General features: G+C 47.8%; 1 protein-coding gene across 2 annotated transcripts in view; it reads left to right on the forward strand.

The window, feature by feature from the left end:
• The first annotated feature begins 1,177 nt into the window (after window positions 1-1,177).
• Window positions 1,178-15,110, forward strand: part of Tln2 (talin 2) — a 418,592-nt gene continuing 404,659 nt past the window's right edge. For both annotated transcript variants that reach the window (XM_041679349.1, XM_041679351.1), the window contains exon 1: window positions 1,178-1,315. The gene's annotated coding sequence lies outside the window, so the exon portion shown is untranslated. The remainder of the gene's footprint in view (window positions 1,316-15,110) is intronic.

Below are 15,110 nucleotides of genomic sequence, written 5' to 3' on the forward strand. Positions count from 1 at the left end.
CTATGGGGGGGTCAAGATCCATAGGTTGAAAACTTCTGCTTTAAGACTAGACTACACCCAGGCTTATCCAAGGTCCCAGAGGACTCCTTGAAGATAGTTTCAAGTTACAAAGTTGATTCACTCTTGGGTGTACAGTGATGGCAATTTCAAGCTGATAGACAATACCTTTGCTGTAGTTGCATTTGAGGAACTGAAGAAATTCGCTATCTACTTTTTGGGAAGAGGGGTCTATCCTGGCCACTCTACACTGAGCTGGGGAAAAACCCATCAAAGCCTTTTCTTATTAATTTTTAAAATTACAAAGGTTAAGAATAAAAAGCAGAACCAAGCAGAAAGAGAACAAATCCACCTAAAATTTCACCAACTACTGGGATACACGGATGAACACTTTGGTTAGTTTGAGCATCTCTCTCTATATATATCATAATTTTAAAGAAAAGAGATTTTGTGACTTGTTCTCCTTTCCCCTTCACATGAGTACCTAAGATAAACTTCACATTTTACCTTGCCATCCCAGCATTTCCGAACTCTGTATATACAAGGGATACATAACTGACTTTTTATCCCAGGGCATGACAGGAGACATAAATAAATAAAACCCGGTGTGGTGGCGCAGGTCTTTAATCCCTGCGTTTTGGAGGCAGAGGCAGGCGGATATCTTGAGTTTGAGGCCAGCCTGGTCTGCACAGTGAGGCGCTGTCTCGAATTAAAAAAAAAAATCAAAAAAACAAAAACCAAATCAGTGCTATAGGCAACAAACCCTTTGCTACCCATCTTTCTGGAAGAGTCGTTCCCTAAACCCACTGGCATGAGGTTTGTGTGTCTTCCCACAGAAGGACTCAGAGTCCTGTGGGTTCCCGCCACCCGCGGGGCTAGATCCAACCTGGTAACCTCCCAGGACCCGGCCGGTTGTTCAGGAGAGGCGCTCGGGGAAATAAGGCCCCTTCTCAGAGACGCCTGGTCCCTATGCCGCCTCATCCCTCTCCAGAGCCGAGCCCAGTGTCTGGGGCAGCCAGGGGTGTCCCTTGTGCCTCTCCCACCCTGGCCGGACCACAGCTCCTCGCGCGCCCCCAACCCGCGCCCGGGGTGCGGACACCCAGGAGCCGGGTGGTGAGCTCCGCCGCGCCGTCCCCCAGTGATGACGCGCTTCCTGCCCTCCCGGCGCTCGCGGGCCGTGCGCTCGCGCTCGCCCTCGGCTCCGGTTCCGCGCCCGGAGCCAGCGGCGGCGGCGGCGGCGGCGGAGGCGCAGCGGGAGCCGAGCCGGCTGCACTCAGGGGCTGGCGCTCTGCAATGAGACAGTAGCTGCATCCCCGCGGTAAGGCGCGGCGCGTGGCGCTACCCTGCTCTCCAGTCTGCATGCGCGCTGCAGGGATTTCGAGTGTCTTTTCCCTCCCCTCTCCAGAAGGAATATGTGGGTGGTTTTCTTCTTGGGTTTGCATCTCGTAAGTGATGTCAATGTAGAAAAACCCTGTCAAGCTTCTAGATTTTATTTCCTACGGGGGATTTTTTTTTTTTTGCAAGAAGAGAAAAATAAATTGCAACGAATGCACCTGTCTATTGCACATGTAGGTTTCGCCGCACTCAGCCCGGGTGCCGGGCTTTGCAAATAGTCTTCCAGCTGGAGCCGGAGAGCTGATCCCTTGCCCTAGGCAGCTGGTCCCCCCCAGGGCTCCCTCTAAGGGTTTCCGGTAACGGGGTCGGAACAGCGGTCCCGGTCTGCACTGAGGGGGTCCCTTGGACCCCGGCTGGGGCCCCTGGTGCCGACAGAGTTGGTGGAGGGCAGAGCGGCTTCATTCCAGCACTGGCGGCTCCGACTTCCAGCGCCACTTTGCAAACAAGTCTCCCGCCCCAGCTCGCGGCGAAAGGCACTGGAGGCTGCTTCCCAACACCGGACACTGAAACCTGCGGGTTGCACGTCTTCCCCTTTCCCTGGTCATCTCGCTATCAGACAGCTATTGGCCGTGGACCGCTCGGGGGAAGCGCGGGGCCGAGAGCAGTCAGGGTTTGGATCCAGCGCGGCGGCCTCTCGTTTCCTTCCCCGACCCCCAGGAGCTGAGATTTCGCGCCGGCGGGGATCGAGAGGGACTTGGAGACTGGCAATTCGGGGCCCAAGGAACGACGTTCGAGGGCGCCATATTTTCAGTGGGTTTTTCAGAGGCTAAGGGGGCGCCCACTTTCCGAAAGACCCCCGGGGGAGGCCGGAGCGATTGTCCCTGGGAAAGTTTGCGCGCCCCGGAGAGCTAGGAGGAGGCTGTCCCCACAAGGGCGCGCAGACTGCAGCGTGTTGCTCAGCCTGGGCCAGGCTGGGTCTGGGGGAAAGAGAGACGTTGGGGACCGAAGAGTGCGGCTCGCGGGTGTCACGGTGCAGCGGAGTGGTAGCATTTGGGACTGTGAGGCGCAGGGCACACGCCCCTCTTTTCCCCAGGTCACCGCCGCCCGCGCTCGGCCGGAGCCTTGCGCACCGCCGCTCCCCGGCCCGGCGCACGTTGCAGAGCGTTTCCTCCAGCGCCCTTTCCCCCCAGCACCGCGTCTCGCCGGTTGTTCCACCAGGCGCGGGAGCTCACGCAGGGCTGGAGAGGAAGCGGCTAGGTTCGTAGATGGGGCAAAGGCCTGGCTTATGTGGTTCAGCCTGAAGCCTCCGGTCGTCCCCTGGCTTGTGGAGGCGACCGGAGTAGCACCCGCGGCTGCGTGCTGGGCTCTCACTGTGGCGCGGGCTGGAGGAGGAAAGGGGGGCGTTTCCCAAAGTCGGGGCTTCAGGTGACACGTGGGAAAACTTGTTTTCTTGCTGCTGGCGATGGGGCAGAGATGGAAGGAAAGGAAAGGAAGGAAGGTTAATGAAAAACTAAGTCCGGATTTTTTCTAGAGAACGGGAGAGGAACGACTGAAGCAGCTGAAGTGTTTGGTGTTGTAGAGAATATAGTTGCAGTAGGATGGTATCTCAGGGAAGCGCGCGCTGAAATACACGGAATCACGAGCACTATGGTGCTCAAAGTGACACTTTTGATTCTGATAACCCATGGAAGAGAGAGTTGACATTCTTGATGTCCTAGCTCCTGGAGGTAGTGACTTAGTAGAAATGGGCCTGTGGGGGAATCTTTACTTTTGTACATAGATAGTGACCCCTGCTTTGTCGTGACAGGGCAGGGCAGAGTGTGTTTGCTGACCTGTGATTGGCTGGGTGCTGGAATATGTTAGCTTTTTTCCTTGGTGTCTTAATGAAATTGTCACAGTGGAGGGGTCGTGTCAGCTCTTGGAAGAGATTCCGGGAAGGACCACAGAAACCTAACGGGGTGAGGGAGTGGGGGAAGCAGAGATTTTCGTTAGGAAGATGTGTCCCTGACATCGGCACATCTTCATGAAGTGCCTCCAGTGTGAACGTTACCCTTTCAGTTTCCAAGGTTGTGTCTTGTCTTGTCCACACCAAGGGGATCTGTGCTGAAAGTCAGGAGGAGGTGGGGTTGACGTGACCTTTGGCCTTGAGAAGGGGTGGTGGTGTGCAGGCAAGAATGCTTTTTCTTCCTTTAATTTGAACACTGGAAGAGAGGAAACGACTGAGATTACATTTGTACAGAATTAGAATAGCTAATGTTGGGAAGAATTTGCTGCTGAGAGCCCCCGCCCCCCCCAACTACATTGAAATTTCCAGACTTAGATTAGCGGTGGTACACCGAGTCCCAGAAGCGGAGGTTTCTCAGTCACTGTCTATCCTGTGCTTTTGTGCCCCTTTTCATTTAATTAGGAAATGCTATGGGACTATGGGGGTCTCAGTTTGGGGCTTTGTGTTCTAGGCTATCTCCGAGGGAGAAGTAAGACTTTCCAAACTTGATCCTTTTGAATTGCTATTCAGAATAGGTGTAGGCAAAGTGTGTTTAAAATGCACCATATTCAGATTTGTTTTTCAGCATTGTTCCCTAGAGGGCATTTTAAGTTTATTTTTTTATGTGCATGTTCCTGGCTCCTGTGTGCAGTGGCCAGAAGAGGGTGTTGGGTCCCATGGTAACTGGAGTTATAGGTGGTTGTGAACCACAGTCTGGATGCTGGGAACCAAACCCATATCCTCTGCAAAAGCAGTAGATGCCCTTAACTGAGGAGCCATGTCTATGTGCCATGTGTATTTTTGCACACCTTTTAATCATGATGCAATGAAAATGAACTTAAAAGAGCTTTTAAGAAAGTTTTTAAATTTTACATTTATTTGTCTGTCTATCTACCCGTCTGTCTATCTATCTATCTATCTATCTATCCATCCATCCGTCTACCTATCTATATTTTTTTATTTTTTATTTTTTTTAAATATTTATTTATTATATACACAATATTCTGTCTGTGTGTATGACTGCAGGCCAGAAGAGGGCACCAGACCTCATTTCAGATGGTTGTGAGCCACCATGTGGTTGCTGGGAATTGAACTCAGGACCTTTGGAAGAGCAGGCAATGCTCTTAACCTCTCAGCCATCTCTCCAGCCCCCCTATCTATATTTTTGTGTGTGGTGGGTGGGGGAATGCCACAAGGCACCCTCTGGAGGTCGGAAGAATCAACTCTTCTACCATGTGACTCTCTGGGATTGAATTCAGGTTATTAGGCTTTGGGGCAAGTGCCCTCTCCCAGCCAGCATGTCACTCGTCAGCCTCAGAGATGCTTTGTTTCAGGTCCTCTAATATTTAATTTCAGCTCTACTACCTTAATATTTATTTAATGTTGTATGCCCCTTTCACTGGGCATTAGTAACCAGGCTTTGCTGTCTCTTGCCTGGTTCTTCCTATCGTAACTTTATAGCTTGATCAATGTGCCTGATCCCTCCCACCCCCCGTAAGATTTTGTACCTTTGTGAACTGGAAAGTTGCCTATCAGTTTACTAGGCCACGTGACAGGTGGTGCGCGCACGCATGTGGCATGCCCAGGCTCTTAGGATGGTGTCTGCGACTTGTAATCTGTGACATTCTTGCTCCAGGACTTCTTGAGTCAGAATATTTTCTTTGGGATTTTGGGTGGTATTTGACTAACAGGAAGTGCCAATAACAGTTAAATCGTTCCAAACATTTTTTATTAGGTATAAAAAAATATTTAAAGACAAGAAAAAAAATCTAACAAGGAGACCAGCATTCTAGAATTATAGCTTAAAAAAACCCAACTGATGCCTTTTTAATTACAGTATTTACCCCATCCCGAACTTTTTAATCCTATTGCTTTTATATTTAATAACCAGGCTAGCTAAAACATAAGCCAAACACAACTATTACAAATAATGGGGATAAGTGGTGGGTTTAACCAGATGTTTTCCCTAAAGCTGAACTCTTCCAAACTTTCCTGCTCCCCCCATCCCCAACAAACAGGCAAAACTCAAAAGATGAGGATGTCTTAGAGGGAAGACCAGAAACGTGAAAATGGACTCCTGGAGGTTGAGCACCATAGCAACCTGTGTCTCAGTGGCCCTTGCCGTTGATGGGCAAGCTGGACACAAGATTCTGTGGTCCTTTGAGTCCCCCTTCTCGTGTTGCTCTGAGCTATGTTTGCAGCCTATTTCACGGTGGGTTTTCAGAGTCTGACTGGGGCCCACATACTTGTTTTATTTTTAACCAACAATTCCATGTCTACCAGCTGGTTCTAGCTACCATACTCTTCTAAGAGCCTAGAGTAGCCCACAAACATTTGTCTTTTTTTTTTATTTATTCTCCTACCTTTGGCTTTAACAAACTCAATTCTTGGTCTCACTTCTGCAGTAAAACCTCTTGGGGGTTTATCTTGCTTCTCTGGTAAGAGAACCCTGCCCTCACCCCACACCTCATATCCCTTGAGGGCAGTGCTCTTGTTTTGTTTTTATCTGGAAGATAAGGTGGGGGAGGAGATAAGTGTGATTAGGTGGTTTATGGAGCACAGAACTATCAAAAGATGCACACACACACACACACACACACACACACACAAGAGAAGCAGTTGTGTGGCTGGAGAGGTGGCTCAAAGGTTAAGAGCCTTTGCCACTCTTTTGCAGAACCCAGGTTCTGTTCCCAGCACCCATGAGGCAGCTCATTACTTACTATATGTAATTCCATTTCCAGTGGATCCAATTCTTCTGGCCTCTGCAGGCACCAGGTGAGCGCATATATACACAATGGCAAAAACAAACAAACACAAAACGACTCATACACGTATAATAAAAATAAAAAAGGGAGCCTCACTTTTTTTTTTTTTTTTGAGACAAGACTCCTGTTCTTTCCTCATTCCTCTGTACCCAATTCAGGTTCCTGAACACCCTACACCTCCTTGACCTTCTCCCTTTGCTGAGTAACCCACCCTTAATCAGACTTGCCCTCTGCTTTGCTTGCACTGCCCTAGCCCCTGGCTGGTGAGCCTGGGTGGAGAAGCCACGTGGCCACCTGCACAACTGAGCTCTTGATGTATGACTGATGTATGACCGTGAATCCCAAGGGGCCCCTTGACACTGCCAGACCCAGTGTGCTTCTCATCCGAAATTGCTCTCAGCTGGTGCTGTGACTTCCTTCTCTAAGATGCAATTGTGCACTAGTCCCAGCATCTTGCTGTACTGAGTCCACTGACTGACAGATAAGGATTTCTCTCTTAGCCCTTCTGCAGGCATCTCCTTTCCCTTCTCCCCTCTTTGATGGGATTGTCTTCCCTGGAGATGCTCTAGCATCTTCATCCCAGGCAAAAAGCATCACCATCAGCAAGCGGAGCCCCTTGACCCTGTGTCCTAGCTCATTCACCTCCCATTTTTCTGCTCTCCTTTCTTAGCAAATACTTAAAAAATTATTTCCTGCATATGAGTGTTTTATCTAGATGTGTGTCTGTGCACTACTTGTGTGCCTTGTGCCTAAGGAGGCCAGAAGAGGGCATTGGATTTCTTAGAATTGCAGTTACAGGGGGCTGGAGAGATGGCTCAGTGGTTAAGAGCACTGTCTGCTCTTCCAGAGGTCCTGAGTTCAATTCCCAGCAACCACATGGTGGTTCACAACCATCTGTAATGAGATCTGGCGCCCTCCTCTGGTGTGTGGGCATACATGGAGGCAGAATGTTGTATACATAATAAATAAATAAATCTTTTTAAAAAAAAAGAATTGCAGTTACAGGTCATTGTTATCTACCACGTGGATGCTGGAAACTGAACCCAAATCCTCTGTAAGAGCAAAACATGCTCTTATAAACACCAAGCTATCTCTGCAGCCCTTTAGAAAAACAAAACAAAAAACAAAAAACTTTTTTTAAGGAGTTGTCACGTTCTGACTCACTTTCCTCCCCATTCATTTATTTTTGTTTTTTTTAAACAGAGACACATTATGTATTCTTTGGCTGCTCTCAGACTTGCTATGTAGAACGGGCTGGCTTTGAACTTACAGAGACTTGCCTACAAGGTGTGTGCCACCATGCCTGGCTTCCCACTCATTCTTTCTCCCACTTTACTCAGGCTTTTACCCTATTCCTTTGAGCAAACATTTCTTTTTCTTTCTTTCTTTCTTTCTCTCTCTCTCTCTCTCTCTCTCTCTCCTCTCTCTCTCTTCTTTCTTTCCTCCTCCTCCTGCTCTTCTTCCACTTCCTCTTCCTCCTTCTCCTCCTCCTCCTTCTTTTTTCAAGACAGGGTTTCTCTGTGGAGCTTTGGAGCCTGTCCTGGTAGACCAGGCTGGCCTTGAGCTCACAGAGATCCCCCTTCCCTCTGCCTCCTGAGTGCTGGGATTAAAGGTGAGCACCACCACTGCTTGGCAAACATTTCTTAAGGGACTGGAGAGATAGCTCAGCGACTAAGAATATGTGCTGCTTTTGCACAGAGGAAACAGATTTGGTTCCCAGCACCCACAGCTCACCACCCTTAACTCCAGTTTCAGGGCATCTGATACCCTTATCTAGACACCATGGCCAACTGCACTCTTTTGCACAAGCAAACTACATACAGACACACAATTAATAAATAAACAAATTTTAAAACAAAACATCCAAAGAAACAGTTGCTACTGTCGTTTTTGAGACAGGATCTCTTTTTTTAGCGCTTGCTGTCCTGGAACTTGCAGGGCTGGCCTCTGCCTCCTGAGTGCTGGGATTCATGGTGTGCGCCACCACCTTCTTGAGGCATCAGCATCATCTGAGGCCTGGGTCCAGAGGTGCAGCTTTGAGCATCTTCAGCCTCCCTACATAATTAAGTCAGCTGATTGCCTCCTCTCTGGAACATTTTCTTCACACAGTGAATCTGTTCCTGGCTACTCTGATTCCAGCCCTCTTGTTTGATCTAATCTTTTTGGCTTCTGGAAACCGGAACTGTGGTTCCATGAAACATTTCATTTAGGAGTCTGCAATATCCTCTGCTCCTGAGAGAGGTCACAGTGGTACCTTACTTCTGTCTCAGGCCTCTTCCCTTTCTTGAATCCATGTTCCTTTGATATTCCATGATATCATGTATGAGATCTTTTTGATCTTGTGGCCTATAAGTCCCAAGTGCTTTGGAGGTAGCCAGTCTGCAAAGTGTTCACTGCACAAGCTTGAGGGCCCGAGCCCCACCCCCAGTTCCCATGCAGAAGTTGGGTGTGATGCTGCGGATTTGTAATCCCAATGCTTAGGAGGTGGAGACAGGAGGATCTATGGGTCTCCTTGGCCAGCCAGCCTGGCCTACTCTTGAAGCTCCTGGTCTAGTGAGAGGCCCGGTTTCAAACCAGAATGTGATGGGCCTGGAGAGATGGTTCAGAGGACTGAAGTTTGGTTCTCTGTGAGTTTGAGGCCAGCCTTGTCTGTGTGCAATTTCTGATTACCCAGGGTTACACAATGAACCCTGCCTGTCTCAAAAATAGACAAACAACATCAACAAGAAAACACCCGGAAAACAAAACAGACGATGGCTTCCGAGGAATGACACCACCCACCTAAGGTTGACCTCTGGCCTCTCCACATGTACACACATGCCCACTTCACTTCTCCAGAAGAGAGCCTGATTCTGCCTCTGGATCCCCATGTGTCTGAAGCAATGAATGCCCGTCATATAACAAACGCCTGAAACATTGTAATGAGTGATGGACTCTTACTGGTTTCAGGTTAGCCCTGGGTGAGGAGATTGTATGTTAGGATGCAGTAGTTTGAGGTCCTGTTCTGGGAATGAGGGGCTCAGGTACTGACTGGGTGGGCACACCCGTGTTAAAACACTTGTTGAGTGACAGGAAGCACCTGCCAAGGATGGCTAGAGGAGACAAATGGCGGCCTCTTTCATTTTTATCTCTGAAGAGGGGCACTTAAGCCGTCTTCTTGGTAACTTGACACTGGGTTCGAGACGACAAATTGACTTGCCTGAAGTGTTTGTCATTGACCTCAGTCAGTGTTCTTGAGAATCACTCATCCCTGGAGCCCACTTGACCACCAGGGAATTGTCTCCCTCCTCTCCTTAGCCTGGGGGAATGGATTATTGAATCTGGGTGGGACAGTTCCCTGTATCTTTCTGCTGAGGCTGTTCCAGCTGTTCCGGGGACCTAGGCTAAGGAGACTCAGGCTTGGTGTGCTTCAGTGAAAAAATTCTCCTGTTTGCCTTGCCTCAGGACTGCCTCGGTAATGACTTGGCACTCTGTCTAGTTCCTATTTGATTCTGAGTGAAGCCATTTCCTAAATATGGCCTGAGGTCATTCACGGCAGCTCTTCCAAGGAGAGCCTGGATTATTCCCAGGTTTGAGAGATTATGCGGAGGGCACTTTAAGAGGCTTAATTTTCTCCTTGAAGAACTTTCAACTGGCCTGTCACTTGTCATTTCAAGCCCTCCTGGTGTGGAGTTAAAGGAGCCACCCTGGGGTAAGAGGTCAGCCAAAGCGGCTGAGGTTAGTACCCAATGAAAAAGTCAGATATCTTTGTAGGGCGTCTTAGCCTGGTTCAAGGGAAATGTATTTTTATTATCCCCTCAAAAGAAAAGAGTCAAGGGTGACAATTCATTTGGTAAAGTCCTTTGCTTTTAATTATGAGGACCTGACTTTGACCCCCAGAACCAACTTTTAAAAAGCTGGGTATTGTGAGTGGCAAAATGCTTGTAATCCCAACACTGGGGAGATGGAGACAGGAGGATCATTGGGACTTGCTGGCTAGTCAAGCTTAGCCTACTTGACTGGTTCCAGGCCAGTGGAGAAAACATGCCTCAAAAAAAAAAAAAAAGGATGTTGACATTCACAATCTCCATGCACATGTGCACATACATGCTCATAAGCCTATGCACAGATGTCCATGTGCACCCAGGAAGACATGCACACACACACACACTCACACACAATTGATGAGTTGGTGCTGAGACTACTTTTTAGACTGCTGCCAGGAACTTTCTTTTCTTACCTGAGCTGCTGGACCTTCTTCTAAGGCATTCCCTTTCCTAAACCCGGCCCGCCTCACTGCCTTGAGCCTCTGAGGAGTGGGTCCTAGCAGAGACTGTCGGAGAAGGGCTGGGGGCAGGGTGGGGGAGGTCAGGGCAGCCAGAGGACTGGACAGGCTCCTGCAGGGGACACTGGACAGACTTGGCTCCTCTGGAATGCAGGACACCCATCTCACTGGGCCACAGTTCCCTAGCTCTCCTACACGCTGGTCACTAAGACCCTGTAGCCTCCTATTTTAAATGCATCTTGAAAGAGCCTTTTATTTTCTTTGGGGAAATTTAATTTTCTGGCCTCTTTCCCCGGTGTGTTTTGTTCTACTTAGGTGAGAGGGAAAGCTCAGTTCAGCTTGAGAAAAATGGCCTCCTCAGGGCTTAGATGATTAGGGCCCTTAGGTGCGTGTTGGGGATGGCACAGATGGGTTTGAGCAGCTCCCCAGCGAGGCAGTGGGCTGCTCGATGCTGTGGGACTGGAAGAGAAGCAGGAGGTGTGGGCCAGCGGTGCAAAGGTGGATTTGGCCTTTGCAAAGGGCGTTCCCTGCTTCCTCCTGGTGAACTTGTGGCTGTGGGGACTTTCCTGTCTTGTGACAGTTGCTTCAGGTTGCACATCGGAGCCTGCAGTTGTCACCTTCTTCTCTGCTGCCCACCTGGTACCTTCCTGAGGTTCTGGAAGACCAAGAGCTGGTTCATTTTGAGGACCACGTAGAGACTCTATGATCTCTGCTCCGTCCATGTCCTCCCTTTGCCCTGTCTTCACACCTTCATCTTTTTATCCTGTTGTCCGTGTCCGTCTCCAAATGTCCCATTTGTAACACACATTGGATTAAGCCTAAATGACCTTATTTCAACTCTGTGAATTATATTATCTCTGTGAAAACCATATTTCTAAATAAGGTCACCTTCTGAGGTACAAAAGGATAGACTTCAGTATAATTTTTTCTTGTATGAGAAAAGAAATGTTTCTCATAGAACATAGTTCAACCCGTAGATGATCAAACAGTCTTCTGTTTCAAAAATCTGAATCCATCATGGACTGCTTGTTGGTGAAATTCCCCTCTCAAGCTAAGGAGCCCGGGTCCTTCACTGTGGAAGCTTGCACCTACGGGTGCCATTGCCCTGCCCCTGTCTCTTTGCATCTAAGACCTTGCATGCTGGTTGCCATGACAACTGTGGGAGGCAGGTGTTCTCATCCTACTTTGAGAAAGCAGAGGTACAGCAAGGTCTTTTTGCCGAATGTTGCATGAGTTTGGCTCTAACTCAGATCTTTTTCATTCACAAGCGTCTCTAACAGCTCTGTGTCTCCATCCTTGACATGAGTAATTGTCTCCTGGGAAACCCATTGAAAACACGGACTTGGGAGGCCTTGTGGGATACTTAGGAACCTAGCTGGGTTTTTCAACCAAGGGATCTGTATCTTTCATTGTTCCCTCTGGAGATTTTGATACACTCAGATAGGACCTAATACACTCCACCTTGAACTTTGTTTCTCAGAGGGGAAAAAAAAGCACCACCAAGTTGTCATTTGGCTTCCCCCCCCCCCCTCCACTGCCTTGCCTGAGGGGCAGCAGGAAGCTTCAGAAAGAGACTGTCACTGGAAGGGAGAGAACTTGGTATGGAAGCCAAGCTGCTTCTGTTCTGTTGTAAGACAGTCTCATGTAGTCCGGGCTGAATTGGAATTCTCTGTGAGGCTGAGCATGACCTCCAAATCCTCCTGCTGCCACTTCCAAGGGGTGGAATTGCAGAAGTGAGCTATACCTGGTGTTTTGTGGTGCTGGAGATGGAGCCCAGCATGCCAGGCCAGTACTCTGCCAACTCAGCCAGATCCCTGGCCCTCGCTCTGCCCTGTGCGTAACTCTCTTGTTTGTATTCTATGGGCTGGGCCTTTGGCTACTCGGCTTTTGTGAGTGAGATTATAGGCTCAGTAAATGTAAAATAAATCTCGTTTGAATTTTCTGTCATATAGGTGCACATCGCACGCCAGAGTGGAAATAAATTGAGATGGTTCAATCACAAATAAATGCTGCATGCTTTTATGGTGTGTGTGTGTGTGTGTGTGTGTGTGTGTGTGTGTGTGTGTATCCTTCATTCAGGAAGACAGAGCAAGAAATGTGACAAGGGGCTGGAGAGATAGCCCCGTGGATAAGATTGAGTACTTCCATTATAGAGGACTTGGGTTCAGTTTCCAGCATCCATGTTAGATGGCTCACAGTGGCCCATAATTCCAACTCCAGGGAATATAACACCCCTCTTCTGGCCTCTCCCTCAGGTGCACATTACCCCCATCCCATTCATTTATATTTATATTAACACTAAATTATATTAAAGCCAATAGTTTAAAGTTTTGCGACAGTTCAGTATCTTTACTGTTACAGAATATACATGTATTAACGAAAATGTGCTTAAACCTCTGGGTGCTGAAGAGTCACCCACAGAAAGGCATTCAAATGTGCACATCTAGGCTCTGCCCCTTCAAAACTTGTAGCAGCAGGGCTGAGGTAGGACTTGAATTCAAAACTGCCAGATCGGGGACTAAACGTAGAGCTGGCAACCCCATTAGTAAGATATTGTCCCCGTGTGCTTCCTTGTCAGTATTACAGTACCAGTCTCCTTGGAGCGTGAAAATGTCTCTCAGTTCTTCAGTGTTAGCCTGCAAGTTAGAAGCCATGTTCAGGACCAATGCCCAGGCTATCCAGCCTCTCTCTTTCTCTCTTTACCTCCCGACCCCCGAAACAGAGCCCTTGGCTGCCCTGAAAGTCACCACTGTATAGCTAAGAATGACTTTGAATTTTTGGCCATTATCCTTGTTTCTACTTTCTGAGTGCTGAGATTTCAGAAGTGAGACACCCAGTTTGTGTGTTGCTGGATATGGAACCCAGGGTTCTATGCAGATTAGGCAATCACTCTACCAACCAAGTTACATCCTAGGCCCTTGAGTGATTATGTCACTCTCAGGTTCCTCAGGTCTAGCTATGAGTGTGGTCCTGGCGTAACCATCATTGGAGTGACTTAGGATATGGGTAAGCGCTGTAGCTGCCCAGCCCTCAGAGAGTCCCACTTGATAGATTTCCGTGAGCCCCGAGAGAATTGGTAGTTTTTACTATCAAGATCATCTCAGGTCTTCTGAAATTTGGGTGTCACACAAATAGGGTTTGGAGGTCTCTTCTGCACACTGCCTTCCCACTTCCCACCTCCCAGTTATAAACATTACCTCGTATTTTAGTGACATGTCTAACTATTTTCTGCTTTTGGATTTTGTTGTCTATTTTGAAGATGTCAGAACTTTATTCTTCAGTTAGAAATCTAATGCATTTCTGATTTTTCTTTGAATAATCCCTCTCCCGTTTTTATATAAGCTCCTGCAATTCATTTCAAAATAAGTCTTAAGATACTGGGTTCTTCGACCAGATAAAGCCCTTTGGTGCACTGACACAGTCTGCGAATGATAGTAGAGTTTCTGGAGATAATTTAAGGAGATTTTGTGGTTTTAAGCTTGCACAGGTGGTTAGGAACGGCCTGTAGTAGATGTGGGTCTGCATCCTTGGACTCAGTGTGCATATTAAATTAAACAGTTGGTAAATGGTTTAATGGGTAATTATTAAATTAATTAAATTAAATGGGTAATATGGGAGGGGGAGGTGAGAGAGGGCCCTGTCTCCTTGGTGAAGGAGATTCAGTTGCATTAGCCAGGACATTACATCTTGGTATTTTGAGATCCATGTCTTACAGATGTTGTGTGAATTGATTTCCTGCCCTTAGAGACAAGATTTTTTTTTCCCCAATTATGTGTTTTTCCTTTTGGCCGAATGGAGACTTTCAGCTTTAGAAAGGGGGGCCAATATTCATTTTGTGTTATTGGGTCATGTGCACCACATTATTTTATGGTTGTGAGCCTAGCCTTTAATGGCTGGCCATCTCTCCGGCCCCACATTACTTTACGTAATACATTCTTAAAAAGTTAGAGTTAACTACTCAAAAAGCTGTAGGAGACCGTGCATGTGTTTGTCACAGTTGATTGAATTGTGTTCCTCTAAAGGGTGACTTTTACTGTATGTAGCTGCATTCTTTTTTGTTTTTTTTTAAATATTTATTTTTAATTGTGTGTGTATCAGTGTGTGTGTGTCTGTGTACATGTGTGTGGGTACCCATCTCTGGCACAAGCTCTCTCTGGAGCTGGACTTACAGTAGGACCTGGAGCTGTAGCCACCTGATGTAGGTACTAGGAACTGAACTCAGGACCTTTGAAAGAACAGTACCTGCTCCTAATTATTAAGCCATCTCTCTCCAGCCCCGGGTATAAATACATCTTAACTACATACACGGTATCAAGGGAACTTGTCATGTTAGCTGTACTTTTTGTAAACTAGTTACCAAAAGTCAAGATTGCATCTGTGAAGTAGTGTCCTCCCCACCTCCACCTTGGGCATCTCTGTTTCACACTGGTTTGAAAATGGCGTTGCCTGTTTTCTCTTTGCTAGTCCAGACCAGGTGAGTTGTGCAACTGGCCAGGGGCTACTGAGAGATGCACGTGGTCTCTCATTCCTAAGCCAGCACATCTGGACCATCATGGGAGTTCTCTGAGGTCCTGGGGATGAATTAAGTTTGCACGTTGATGAAGGAACCATAGTTCAGAGAGGCTGTGGTTTGGATGTGACTAGAGTAGCAGGGCTGAAGAAAGGTCCGCTAGGTCCGTGATTCCCTGCCAGTGTCTTTCTCTGCACAGTCTTTAACTCTTGTCTTGCAGGTTTCTATTTTTCTAAGTCTGGTGTCTCACGCAAT

The sequence above is a fragment of the Microtus oregoni genome, unplaced genomic scaffold, assembly GCF_018167655.1.
Source record: "Microtus oregoni isolate MIOR12 unplaced genomic scaffold, Mior012 000032F_ref0000030, whole genome shotgun sequence".
NCBI classification, from domain to species: Eukaryota; Metazoa; Chordata; class Mammalia; order Rodentia; family Cricetidae; genus Microtus; species Microtus oregoni.